General features: G+C 47.8%; 1 long non-coding RNA gene across 1 annotated transcript; it reads left to right on the top strand.

Moving 5' to 3' along the window:
• The first annotated feature begins 2037 nt into the window (after nucleotides 1-2037).
• Nucleotides 2038-3192, top strand: LOC129387447 (uncharacterized). Its single transcript, XR_008614663.2, has 2 exons — nucleotides 2038-2623; nucleotides 2688-3192. It is a non-coding gene; the product is annotated as an uncharacterized lncRNA (long non-coding RNA).
• The last annotated feature ends 9438 nt before the right edge of the window (nucleotides 3193-12630 follow it).

Below are 12630 nucleotides of genomic sequence, written 5' to 3'. Positions count from 1 at the left end.
TTGTGTTAATGTTCAACAGCAGGTTCAGTACGCCTGGTTCAGTTATAACTACGTCAGACATGACTGAATCAGATGCAAACGAAACATCACTTGGACGGGGAGAGCGTGTGAACACGGATTGGAAATGGGTATTAAAAGCGTTAGCAATACTGTGTGCATCATGGGTAAGAGATCCTGCGATTTCACTTTGCACTATTGGGTTTTCAGGTTTTGACAGATAGCGCCAGAATTTGCGCGGCTGATTGTGCATGAAGTTCGTCAAAGTATTCGAGAACAGTTATCTCTCGCTTTTTTAATTCAGACTTCAACACAGCCTAAAGATGCGCGATATTCAGTGGGTTTGGCTTTTTCCTGCGCATCCTTCGCAATTTTCTTTTCAAGTGGATGATACTGCGGGTAATCCAGGAGGTTTTTCTATTTGTTCGTTTACGTATTGTGGGGATAAAATTTTCTTCACAGTGTTTTATGGCACCCTTAAATTTCGCCCACGATCCATTAACATCATACGAAGGCAGTGATGTGAAATCCTCAAACACAGTTTCAAAGTAATCTATGATGCTCACGTCATCTGCTCTTCTATAATTTTTAAAATCAATGTAAGGATGATCTTGGTGACCCATCTGTGACGTTAGCCTAGAAGAGGTAAAAAAAATCATTTTATGATCAGAAATAGCATCTTCTATGCTAATTTCTGGTTTGGGAGTGTTCGAGACAAATGCCAGGTCTAGCACTGATGCGGCGCCTCCCTGCTGCCTTGTTGGATGGTTAACTAGCTGCGATAAAGAGACGCTAAGCATTATTTTCACCAATTGGTCGCAGCTTTCCTTTTCCCTAGCCCCAAACATTAGGTTATCCCATTCTATTCCTGCCAGATTGAAATCAGTGGTTAATATCAGCTTGGTTCTGGCATTTACCTTGTGTGGAGGAAATCGTGCAATTGCATCACGTATTCGACGGAAGCGCTAGGACGCCTGTACACACCACCTATCAGAACAGACAGTCCGCACACGTTAACGGTACACCAGGGGTGCGATCTTGTACGCGTTCCAAAATAGAACGGAGACGGTCCGTTACATCGAGCCGCACACGATTGGTCAATTTGAACCGCGACGAACGCCATGACGTCAATTGTGACGTGAGCCGTGACGTCTTGCTGCTGTCAATCATTCCGTGTTGTATGCTAACGGACGAACGCCACGGAACGGACGCAGAGTCCGTCTGAATCACCATATCTGAATCGATGGAACGGATTAGAACGGCTACCAGACGGCTTGGATTGGATTAGAACGTAAGCACTTGGGACAGTTAGGATCTTTCGTATCCGGTTCAATCCGATTCCGCGCTCCCAACAGTTGGGGAACATATCGTTTGTTTTCTCTGCCGTGCATTTTCGTGTAGCCTGTGCGGCTGCTGCAGTCGCGCAGAGACGATGACCCGAGGTAGATGATGCATTTGAAGACTTGACGGAAGAAGAGTTTCGGCAGTATTTTCGTCTGTTCAAACGAACAGTGCGTAGCTTGTGCGACGAGCTTGACCCTATCATTGGATGCCAGCGAGCCAGTGGCGTTTCCACAGAAAGGAAGGTGTTGTGCGCGCTGCGATTCTTCGGCACCGGAAGCTTCCAGAGGAGCGTTGGTAGCGAGGAGCCCGTAGGCATGGCACAGTCGGCCGTGAGCAGCACCATTCACGAATTGACGGAGGCCATCATTTCCGTGTCTGCCCGGAGAAAGTTGGTACACTTTCCTTTCGCACCGTCTGCCAAGGATGAGGCAAAGGCGGCGTTTGCGCGACGCGGCGCCATTCCAGGCGTGCTAGCGTGCGTCGACGGCACGTTGATCGTCATCATGAAGCCAGAGGGACTCAGCCCGGCCGACACGGCGAGCTTCATGTCGAGAAAGGGTTATTACGCCCTAAACGTCATGTTCGTAAGTACCGTTAGAATTTTTTACTTCAGACTGTGGTCGCCATTTTTACTCGCCCAATGTCCAAACTGGGGCATAACTAGTAATGTAACGATTAAAAAGGACATGCGGGGAACTGTTTAGGAGCTCGTTGAAGTCTGACATGTCGGGAGTAATGATGAGTGCCATGTGTTTGTGTGCATAATCCGTCTGCCGTTCCAAAATTGTGTTTTAAATGTGCAGCAGTCGTAGCGGAAATGGATACCCTGTAGGGAAGACACGGTGGAAGCATTTTGAACACGGAAGTACTTACATCCATTGCATGGGCTGGCTTTGGCTTGTATGGGTGTTCTTGCGCAATATCGGGCCTCAAGTTTTCATTTAGCTATCAATTATTGCGAACCATAGGCGTGCGCACGAGGGGGGCGCATTGCCCCCCCCCCATCTATTGCAAGACCCTGTGCATGACTATGGCTGAAACAGTCTGCCACTTTTACCAGCGTACATGTATTCTTTTCTGCATATGAATGGCAAAACGGATTTCGAGCATATCTGCAGCGCTATTTTGTATTGCTCCCCATTGCAGGCGTGCAACGCGGAATTCCGCATTCTTGTTGGGGACCCCCGGTTCCCTGGTTCGTGCCACGACTTTTGGGTGTGGCAGCATAACCCACTGAATGCACGCCTAGCCACACAACTGCAGCCTGGCGAGTATCTGCTTGGTTAGTATTCGTAATGCGTACCCGTAACTAGGGCAGAGCACTCAGCTGTCACTTTCTGTAATAGGAGACTCAGGATATCCCCTCGAGCCATGGCTGCTTGTTCCAGTACCTGGCAGCCATGCCGGCACCACCTCTGAAGGCCACTACAACCGTGAGCACGCATCCATGCGCAATGCTGTGGATAGATGTATCGGGGTATTGAAAGCAAGTTCCGCTGCTTGCAGCACTTTCGGGCACTGCTATACAGCCCCGATAGAGCAGCCCGAATCATTTATACATGCGTTGCTCTCCATAACATTGCCTTGGACGCGGGCGACTGGGCATTGGACGATTATGGTGGGGAAGTGCCACCAGCTGACGAGCCAGAGGGGACAGGAGACATCCAGGTGCTGGCACCGCACGACGTGTTCCTCAGAGGAAGGCAGCAGTGCAGCGCCGTTGTCATGTATTAGGTTGACCTGTATATGTACTTTTGTGTATTGGACCAGCTACTAGCCACATAGGCTATTGGTCGAACAATTTTTGTACACATTACTTGCCCTGTTTAAATAAAGCTCACTTTTTTATTGTTTGATTGAACCTTTTCTGAAGGACACAGGAATGGTGAGTTTTCATAATACATAATTTATTTATACAAATTGCAGTGCCCTTAGGCTATCACAGGGCTGTGTTTGTACAGCGGAAAATACATTAAAAAATTTGTATACACAACAAGTGCACCTCCATACGGATGGTCAATGTTCCAAATCCACACATCCGACAGATTATGATAATTTAAACACAAACGAAGTACACTTATACGAAGAATCCTTTAAGTAGAATGCCACAGCCGCGGACTCGGAAACAATTGTACCCTCGTCACTATGCAAGAGTCTCCAAGGCTGCCACTTATTAACAGTAGTACTCGTGAAGCAGTCGTAAGGCAATGCTTCATGCGCCTTCATCTCTGAAGAACTGCATTTGCTGCTGCTCCCAAGATAGCGTTATCTTGTGCAATGTGCACATAACAAATTGCTTCTTTCCTCATGTAACATTAGAAATACGACGCTACAACAGCTTGTATGTGTTGTGTGCATCCTGTGATATGCCACTTTCTGCAGATGCAGCAGTTGTTACTTTCTACACATGTTCAAACATGTGTTTGCTTTGCCATAGTTGGTGGTTACAGTAATGGGCAAAGTACTTCTTTCCTAGTGCAACATGAAACACGGTAGCAACGTGAAAGTGCAGCCTTTTCTTTAAGTATCACATGAAATATTAAATGGAAACATCCTTTGACCCCTCATAGTCACGACAGACTTGATGGAAGCAGTACATATGATTGGCACTCTGTGCTCATGCTCACCATCAGCAAAAGGTGCGCAAAATTTTCATAAAACACACCAGAATGAACGAAACCGCGACATCCTGTGCATTCGGACGCTCAGTGTTCATTGGTAGGAGCGAGGCAATATGCTTGCTAGCCATCTCTTGTGCTAGGTGTATCAAAACTTCTGTGCAAGCATGAATACGCAGGCGAGGCAAACAAATAAAGCGTAATCAATGCGGATTCAAACACAAACAAAATGTAACGCTGAGTGTAGTGACAACATTACACTCGTCACATCATGTCCAAATGGGTAGACGTAAATTAACGTAAAAGCGCAAAAATAGACAGGTCAACTTTATCACACTCTATGATGACAAGTAGACCACAAACCTTGTAGTACAACATGCTTCAGGTAGCAAAGCATGTGACAACATTGCAACATCAGCATCACACAATTCGTTTTCACCACGGCACATAAAACTTGCAGTTACATTTACGTGACCTTGCAAGAAAGTATGACTTTCACAGGTATGTCCGTGCCCTTGTCAGTGTTATGAGTCACTGACTAGAAGCATTCATTTCTCGGCAGCAATTGTAGTGCGATCCTAACCGACAGGTGAATGATAATTGTAAAAAGGTGAGTGCACTTGCCAGCTGTGATGAAACATGTTACATAAAACATGAATAATTGGCTCTACAATCTCACAGCACCCAGAAAGTGTCACACGTGAAAGTTATTCTTGCAATGACTCCCTTGGAACGAAGACTAGAGGAAACCAATCACTGGCTTGGTGCAATGATGATGGTCATTTTCATTTGTGAAACTATGCAACTTAAAGAGTGACTAGTTTGGTGCTCTGAAAAAAGAGCACATTGTAGTTGCTGCACCTTAGCGTCACTGTGCCGAAATGAAAATATCACAGTGCAAACACTATGCGGTAACGCTTCGTAATGAGTGCAGTAAGCTACAACACAGTGAAGCAATATAAATATCACAATACAAAACCCATACACAGAAATCGACAACTATTTGTAATGATTCCAGTGTGAATCACAAGGCGCCTTCGAAATGTGTAAATAAAGAAAGCACGCTGGCATTGCAGCTGGATAAGCATAAACAGAAAGAGGCAAATACCACAGAACAAAAATGGGTGCACGCATTACACCTTTCAACCAAAAAATCCCCCTGTATTACTCATAAAGGAAACTCAAACAATAAATAAATAAAACAAACGGAACTGATGAAACACAAATGAATAAAATGATATTGACAGCGATAAATTAATTTCTGTCTTGCTGCAGGTCCGCAGCGATGTCTTGCGCACCTGCAGTACTGATGACGTTGTCGAAGGAAGATGTTCTATCAGTATCGGAAGGCCACCGCCGATGCGCACTTGCCCTTGCACGAACACCTGTAGAAGACGAACAAAGGATTGAGCATTGCGTCTCGGATGGTGCCACCAAGCCCACATCAGGCTGTTCTGCTAAGTTAGCACGTTTCGAAAGCAACCATCGAACCATCTTGGGTCACAGAATATGTGGCAATGTGTTCATACGTGCCGGTCTTCAAGGAACCTCATTCACGCCGACTTTGGTCACCGTAGACGCAGGACGGGGCAAGTACAGCTGTTCTAAGAAACTCTTTCACGCACCCTTGCAGTTTTCTGCCATTCAGTCTGTGCTGGTCTTCAATGAACCTCTCTGATGTCAAGTTGGGTCACATTGTATAAGTCAATATGTGTGTGCCGCGCTTCACTGAACGCCTCTGACGCCAGCTTAGGTAACTAGGTATATGGCACTGGATATGTGCCGCTCTGCGATGTACAAACGATCCCTTAAATTTCTCCGATAACAAGAAGAACTCGACCCAGACCACATTGTCTCCTCAAGGCCAGCAGCAGCGCCAATACTGCACTAGGTTTTCATCGCGATTCAACGAACCCCTCGTCAACTTCGGTGACTTAGCAGTCGCCGCACACTCAGCGGTGACCGCTGAGTAGGCGGCAAGCGAGGCAACAATTCTTAGATTTTGCAAGCACCCGCATGCCACTCCTTTTGTCTCAGAGACCGCGCGCGGACTTCTCGGCAGGACCACTAGATGGCGATTTGTATCCAGAAAGAAGGGAGTGAGAGGAGCCTTCTTGTAGCAGGACACGTTACTTAGACTACGCACGCAGCGACGCGCCATGCACAGGCTTCGCGGCAGCAGGGCGAGAAAGCGCGGAATGTTCTTAAGGAAGCGCCCGGTTGCAGAAGGGGACGAAGAGCGGTGAACGAGCGGCGAACGGGACCTACGACCTTGCGGAGACGGGGAGCAGCTGGATCTTGGTGGAGCACTGTCGGCGTTGATGTTCCTAGTCAGCGTATAGGGCGAGAAAGTACGATTGTCAGGTACATGGCGGTAGTGACTCGGAGACGACCATCGAGGAGGCGACGACCAGTGGTAGCGGCAATGAGGGGCGATGTGTCCAATACTGGAGCAATTAAAACAGATGGGTTTATCATCCGCTGCGCTCCAGTCAGCTGGGTTTCGACGGAGTGGCGGAAAGCTTTGCGTCTTGGAGCGAGCGGCCGGAGAAATTTTGTAGGTGTTTGTATGGCGGACCGAGCAAAGAGATGGAATGCCCAAATTTGCTATTTCATCCCGAACGGCCGCTTGTATAAGGGAGATAGCGGGCACGCTCTCCCGACAGTCGGAACGAATTGGAGCCGGAGCCATGGCCTCAAGCTCACGGCGAACGATGCGCGTGGTATCTTCCGGTCGTGTGGGCGGAACGAACCGCGGCGGGTCTTCGCAAGAAGATGTCGCGGCGGTATTGGGCAATCGGTCGAAAGTTTGAACGATGCGGCGGCCCTTCGCTTGTTCGAAGCGCCGGCACTCCTTTATAATTGCATCCACAGTGGCACAATCCTTGCACATCCGGAGATTGAAGGCATCGTCTGCAATACGTTTCAGTATGTGACCAATCTTGTCTGCCTCGGTGATCTTGTTACCAGCCTTGCGGCAGAGGGCCAGCACATTCTGTATGTACATGACATAGGATTCTGTGGACGTCTGAGCGCGGCACGCAAGTTCTTTTTTTTTGCTGCCAGCTGGCGACCGACAGGTCTGCCAAACAGGTCTAGCATTTTTTCTTTTTAGACATCCCAGCTCGTTAGGTCAGCTTCGTGTGTATCCTACCATTGCTTCGCAGTTCCTCTTAGATAAAATATCACGTTTGCTAGCATGATTGTTGGATCCCACCTGTTGTTGTCGCACACTCACTCGTACATCGTAAGCCAGTCCTCAACGTCGGCGTTGTCCGTGCCACAAAATGTCCCTGGGTCCCGCGGATGAGTGAGGATGACCGTTGGCATGGGCTGCTGAGGCGTTGTCGCTTCTGTCGGTTGATTTGCCATTGTTTCGGCAGGTAGATGACGTCCGCTGCGAAGTTCCGTAATTGTACCCCGCGCCTCCACCAAAATGTTGCAGGAAGAAAGCAGGCCCACGAGTATAAAATGATGTATATTTACAACAGAGGTATATGGCGTTCAGGCAACTGCCAGACTTCGTCTTCCTCTAGTACACTTCAACTTCTTCCTTCTCTTCACCATAAATATATATATATATATATATATATATATATATATATATATATATATATATATATATATTCCAGAAACCAACGAACAAAGACACCAAGGACAGCATAGGGTAAATTGCTGGTGCCTACTTTTTACGAACATTAATGCTAAATGAAATGCCGATGAAAGTGAATGAAAGAACAACTGGCCGCAGGTGCTATACGAACACTCGTCTTCGCATTTAACGTCTGATGCTCTTACCAACTGAGCTACCGCGGCGCCGTTTTCCCTTCCACTATCTGGGGTATTTACGTTTGTCTACAAGAACTAACCCAGGGAGCCTCAGCCAGCGCCGCCACTCACAAACCTTGGCGGCGCATGTGGAACATCCTTTCTGCCCCAGACGTCACGACTACGTGATCTAGTAGGCGAAGACAACTGGTCAATAAACCCAGTTTTAGTAGTACAACAAAATACCCCAAAAAGTGGATGGGAAAATGTCACTGCTGTAGCTAAATTGGTAAGAGAATCGAACATGTAATACCAAAACGTGGCTTCGTCTATAAAGAAAAAGATTACTGTTAAGAAAAGTACACCCAATGGGAATGGAACCGACATCTTCGGCGTGAGAGGCGGATAAGGTACCACTACATCGAAATCCAAAAATGTTTTTTGCCCTTTAATGTGTGACAAGCGGAACTAAAGATATATTACAGAGCGAACATCGATACACGCTCAAAACTTGGGCAAACACACACATCCATCCAACAAGTGCATACACTGAGGCGGAGCTACCTGTGCAGGTTACACACTTCTCATAAAAGCTGCACTTACAGGAAAGAAGGGTATTGTAGATCACGGGTTTTCATTTCAACACTGCGGGTCACCTGCGAAGGCTGATTGCTTACATCTCCGTGCAGCGCTCGCGTCTATTACAAGCTGTAGTCGCTGCAGTTTACTCACAGAGCACTCCTGCACTGCAAGACGAGCGTTACACAGCGCTGGTGCCATTCATGTTCCTGCCGCCAAAGAAGACGTCGCTGCCCCGATTTTCATTTGAGAGCTCCTGCACGTCTCATCGGCTGCCCCATCGCCTAAGTTCCAACAGACGATCCGCATCCTCAGGTGGAAATCGACCATTGGTTTGAAGAAACATCTAGCTTTATTATATTTGGGCACTTATTTTCAAAAATACCGAAACTAATATGCATACGTATGCTATAAAAGATAATCCTAATGCAGCAACAGGCTTCAAGCATTCCCGATTATGCAATGTGGGTAGCCAGTTGGATAGCTCATTAGAAAGACGTAACCTGTGGTAGCTGCGTAGCAGGTGAGCACAACTCAGTGTAGCGGCGCCGCTGCAATTGGTAGCGATGCACATTTTAAAACGCTAAAGCAATTTAAAGCTTCAGACGCAGCGCTTCCATCTGTTACTGCATGATCAGAGGGACCTATTATAAAGACTAAGTAGGTTTTTACAAAATGGTCAAATAATTTTCAGGGTCTCTTGAAAGAAATAGCCTGCGTAACTCAATATGAGTGCATCCAGTTGGGATCGTTCTTCTCAGGCACATATGAAAGTTTGGTTCTAATTACTTGAAACGCAGCGGCACCTTTGTTTTTTGTTTTTATAGACGAGAGACTACCAGGGAACTCATTATTGTTCTTCATAATTACGATTGACTCACTGCATTATAAACGAGAAGAAAAGAGGTTAACTGAGGGGCCCGATTTTTATTAGTCATATCATAAGAACCAACAAACACTGACACCAAGGACAACATAAGGGAAATTACTTGTGCTTAATAAATGAAATAAAGACAAGGATAAATTAATGGCAATTGAAGTGTACGAAAAACAACTTGCCGCAGGTGGGAACCGAACCCACAACCTTCGCATTTCGCGACATTTGTCGTTTCTTTATTTCGTTTATTAAGCACAAGTAATTTCCCATATGTTGTCCTTGGTGTCAGTGTTTTTTGGCTTCTTATGATATCACTGCATTATGCTCATATGTGCACGTTCGTCACTTAGATATCTGTAACGCCGGAATTTCTGCAATATAATAGTCCATTATAGTGAACGGTTTAATTTTAGAGGAGTAACAGCTAGGTTGTATCCGTATAAAAGCTTAGGTTTCTTGAAAACCACAGCGCAGAAACGCTCCTCTCTCAGATGTCCTGTGCACATATACATCACAATGCTCAAACAAACGAGGCATATGTGCAGCGAACCCCGTGCGATCATCGCCACCCCCACCCCACAGGTTCAAGTAGCCGAGGAGTGTGCCATAGCACTCGCCGTAACTTATACCATCCAAAGCTTTCCCTACATAAACCCAGTAACATTTATGAATAACCCACAAGATGCATGCCGAGCGCTTTCTCGAGGCATCATATCTCATCGTGAACCCCAAATCTTAAATGTACTCGCACCCACCCAGCACACCGCCCGCCTTGTCAGGGCGCCCGGGAGGCCAACTCTCCTGTGGAATATCTGCGCTCATGCAGACATTTCACAGGGGAAACCATTCAAGGACCCATTCAAGAATGACCCATTCAAGAACCCATTCAAGGCTGCCCGAGAACCATTCAAGGACGCCGGAGGAAGAGCTGTCCAACCCAGACAAAGCGGACCCACAATTCGTACCCCTCGGGTTATCGAGAGACTCAGGACTTCAATAGACCGGGCTACGACACATCCAACACACCCGATACACCCGCCACGGCATCCGTCCCTATCTCGATAGGACGCCGTGGCATTAAGGCAATTGCAGGCCAATACCTTCTATAATCCCCGCCACCCCCCCCCCCCCTTCTTACATGTACTTTAACCCACATCTTATTCATCCAGTTTGCGCGACAGCGCGACGTTATTTCAGAGAATGCTGAAGTGCCGCCATCCGCTGCATGAACACACACAAAACGCGATCCTTATCCCAAACAGGGATAGCTGGGAGGCTCTGCCAAGAAAGGGTACCGCAGGCGCTGCTCCGCGGGAATGCTAGATGACCATGGGAGACCTGGGCTAAAGACTCCAAGCGTTAAGCTTACGGCGACAATCAAGTTCTCTCTCTCTCCCCCTCCCAAAAACAGAGTTCAGATAAAAACTTTGGACTAGAAATTACGATACAGTGCAAATAGAGCACAGAAAAAGAACGCCAAGCCGAGAATCTTTATCGTGACCAAGGTTACCTTTATGATACCTTTATTAAAATACGATTCAACGTCAGAACAGCAGAGGTGCGACTTTTGCAGCTATGCCTAAAGGGTTAACGCTCGTCGCCCCGAATGCAGACTTCCGTAGCCGCAAGTGTTCGTAAGCAAACGTTCACGCTGCGCCATCCCACATGGTGTTTGTAACAGCGAGCTAGGCACTGTTACCACCGCTTGCTCTTGGTAGTACTGCTGCAGATAGTGAAATTTTCTCCAAAGTCGTTTGGCTGCTTTCCCGCGTGACTGCAAGCAATCTGCCATATCGAGTGCTGAAAGACGTGCGATGGTGCTGGGTGAGATTGACCTTTTTGGCGCTATGGCTCTGCGACTTTACTTTTTCCTCCACTTGAAGGAAGGCGAGTGAACATGGTTGTCAAGTGCAATGTTTGCGACGCTTTCTTCGAGGGACGCGCCCGCTTATTAGACCCAACGTAGTCCTCGTAGCAAGGCGTTGGCTGCCCCGGGAACTCGACGAATGTCGGTGACGAGTTCGGTATCGAGAGTAGCGCGTCGATGTCGTGATTGGCACAGTTTCGCTGCACGTGGTCGTGAAGCTTGTAATTTTTTGCTCGTCAACACCATTAAACGCGTGGTCACGTGACGCATCAAGCGGTCTTGAGGCCGACTCGTCAACCAGGGGCCGTAGCGCTGCTTCTGTGAATCTCGGAATCTCGGGTCTCTGGAAGAGCAGGTCCACCGCCATTAAGGCGCTGACGATGCCTGCAGCCAACGCCGCCACAAAGAACAGACCCTTGAGAGGATGCGGTGGCGGCGCCTTGCCACCTGGACGACGCAGAAATCGGCTGTCCTTGGAGCCGTGGTGGTACTGTGTCCCCGAGTGCAGCTGGTGACATGGTGTCGGCAGCGACTGTGAGCTAGCGCACGACATGAGCGAGGTCGTTGAGTCAGGAAGCGACGCTTGGTCGGGCACCTGGCTCAAGGCGGTGCACGTCAGGGAAAGCGGTGGCATCATGTAGTATTCGGATAGCGCCGGAGTAGACAGACTGCCTCGAGGATGCGGCGTCAGGTCGGCTCGGAAGATCTGCATGGCTGGCTGAGGTGCCAATGTGGTAGTCCACACTAAACATTCGCGCATGGGCGCCGTCAATCTCTATTCTAGAAAAAGAAAACTTTGTTTAATGCCGACTTTAGTCCACGTCGTCTTCTTCGTTGGAGTGTGGCGCTGTCCCATTGCAAACAAGTGGAGAGACGCCTCTTTTTTCTTCTGTTTCCTAGCTTTCTTTTTCTTCGTAATACTGACTTTGTATTGTTTCAGGTTGGTTCTACGTTATAGGCAAGTTCCAGAGTGTTGATCACTTTGCCGCTAACTTTATTTTGAATTGTTTTGCCCTGCATGGTAGTTAACAAGTAAGCGACGGAACACGACGTCAACCCCCAGCAGCAGCTAGCGGTGTGGCCGCGTTCACCAGGCGCCGTATTGTTTTTATGTAATCTTGCTACAATCAGTTAGCTGTCCAGGAGCAGTCGTCAGAGTATATGGCGATGCTGAATACCTGAAAAGGCTTTCTTAAATACGACCTACTTTGTATTTATTATGCAATATCCTTGAACTTCTTTCCGCTGCTTACATTTGTGACCTTGCATTTATTAAAATGTAACAGGCCGGCACAGCACACGCAGAAAAGTCACAGCGCAGGCTTTTGCGGCGAAGTATCTTCGCGTCGCTTTCATGCGAAAGATCTGTACTCTCCGCCTAGCCTCGATGGCGACCTGCTGCAGACCGCTGTGCGGCTGTGCACAGCTGTCAGCTGAGCCCGATGTTGCCTGTTAGCAGCCGCGCACGTAGCTCTACGAATCGATTCTTCAGGTTCATCCCTTGCGAGAAGGCGCCATAACTGGACCGAAGGGTAAACACAGGTACCTAGACTAAGAGGCGCACATGTCGCATCTCTTGA

This window comes from Dermacentor andersoni, chromosome 2, assembly GCF_023375885.2.
Source record: "Dermacentor andersoni chromosome 2, qqDerAnde1_hic_scaffold, whole genome shotgun sequence".
Classification (NCBI taxonomy): domain Eukaryota; kingdom Metazoa; phylum Arthropoda; class Arachnida; order Ixodida; family Ixodidae; genus Dermacentor; species Dermacentor andersoni.
This window is presented reverse-complemented; position numbering and strand designations above follow the sequence as displayed.